The following is a 1,754-nucleotide window of genomic DNA, read 5'->3' as shown; positions in this document are numbered from 1 at the left end:
GCTGCTTCACCCGGCGACCGGCGGTGACTAAGCGATATCCTCAGCTGCTGGGGTCCGGGGACTGAAACCGGGGTTTAACCCCCTCCTTCCACAGTGATTCCCTCCACAAATGTAAAATTCTCCGTGGGGCCCTTTGAATTGAATGTCTACTCACTACACTTAAATAGTAATGAATTTAACGATATTTTATGATAACAATTTCATAATATTTTTGGGGATCTGCAGTGGGAGGAATGGGGGAAGTTCAATGTAATTTGTTGGGGATTACTTTTAAAGACTGACAAACCTTTATGAGGAAAATTCATGTAAAAATCAGTGTAAAAACAACAACAACAACAACAACAACAACAACATATGAGCTTAATTCGCGGTGGGACATTCCCAGCATTCATATTTAAATCGGTATTTATGATGTTTATCTCCTCTTAACCTTTCTCCTCAGTCTTATAATTAGTATTCATTAAACACTACCTTTAGCGCAGCCTTGAGAGTATGGCATACTGCATTTCACGGCACATACTGTACAAGCATGTGACAAATAAAACCTTTGAATCTTGAATTAAAGCCTGGAGATACAGTGCATTTTTCAGTAGTGAGCCTAGACAGTACAAAACAATAAGGCCCTTCATCTGATACTGACCTGCACGGCCTTATTACTAACTTCAAGATTTATTTTATTTTATTTTTTTATCATAGGTGAGCACTTACTGTACAGAAATGTGAGGTTCTGCACTATGCATCACATTCAGCTCACTTGCACGGGTCAACAGAGCTTTGAAATCTGCTAATCCTCCTTCCCTCCACTCTTCACTCCTATTCAGATTTTAAATCACTAATTATAAATACAAAAAATGTTGCTAAATCCACGGTGTAAACAGGTTAGGGGGCTGCTGCAGATGTATTTTGTTTTTCTTCTTTTTTTGGTCCATTTTTAGACAAACCATGCAATGTTGCCTCATGACATGGTGATGATCACGGCATCACCTGATATCACTGGGCAACCAACCATGAGTCCTGTGCTCTGAATATCTTTCAGCTGAATTATGCAGTCCTACTCTTACTGAGGCAGCGAAGAAACCGATTTTCTTAAAATCAATGAGCATCCACATTTACTGCATATCACAGCAGTGTCATATGAGCCTGAGCTTTGGATCTGCTGATGTTTATACGGCTGACTGAAGTATGTTAATTAAATTAAGCCTGAACTCTCTGTGTACACATCTAACTTCATCGCCTATAAACAGATATCTGCATATGAATCTGTAGATTGTGGTATGCGAAGCATTCTGTTGTCCGTTTGTATTGACCAATTACGTTTGAGCATGCTTTGGTTATATGTCGTAAACACTCTTTGTGGAAAGCTAAAAAGATGGGAAATACTGGCCAAAACCCATCAGCTACCATCCCATAAAAATTAAGTTTTTTTATTAGTTTTATTTTAATTTATCCACATTCATATGCAGATACCTATTTATAGAAATTAGCCAAAATGTTATCTTCGTGTCAGGTTGCTAATCAGGCTGTAAACAATGACTGTTGCACAGAAGAGGAAGTCTTATCTGGATATCCGTTATCTGTCATCCGGATATCTGCTGGCTACACTGGAAGCCATGACACACTGGCTGTTGCCCCCAGAGGCTAAACTGTCATCCGACGATAGCTGATGTTAGTCAATAACGTAACATGTAAAATAAAGGTGGACACAGTAACAGGAACCAAAACCTAGATACAAAATACAGTACAGGCCAATGAGA

The sequence above is a fragment of the Chaetodon trifascialis genome, chromosome 15 (assembly GCF_039877785.1).
Source record: "Chaetodon trifascialis isolate fChaTrf1 chromosome 15, fChaTrf1.hap1, whole genome shotgun sequence".
NCBI lineage: Eukaryota > Metazoa > Chordata > Actinopteri > Chaetodontiformes > Chaetodontidae > Chaetodon > Chaetodon trifascialis.
Note: the sequence above shows the minus strand (reverse complement) of the source record.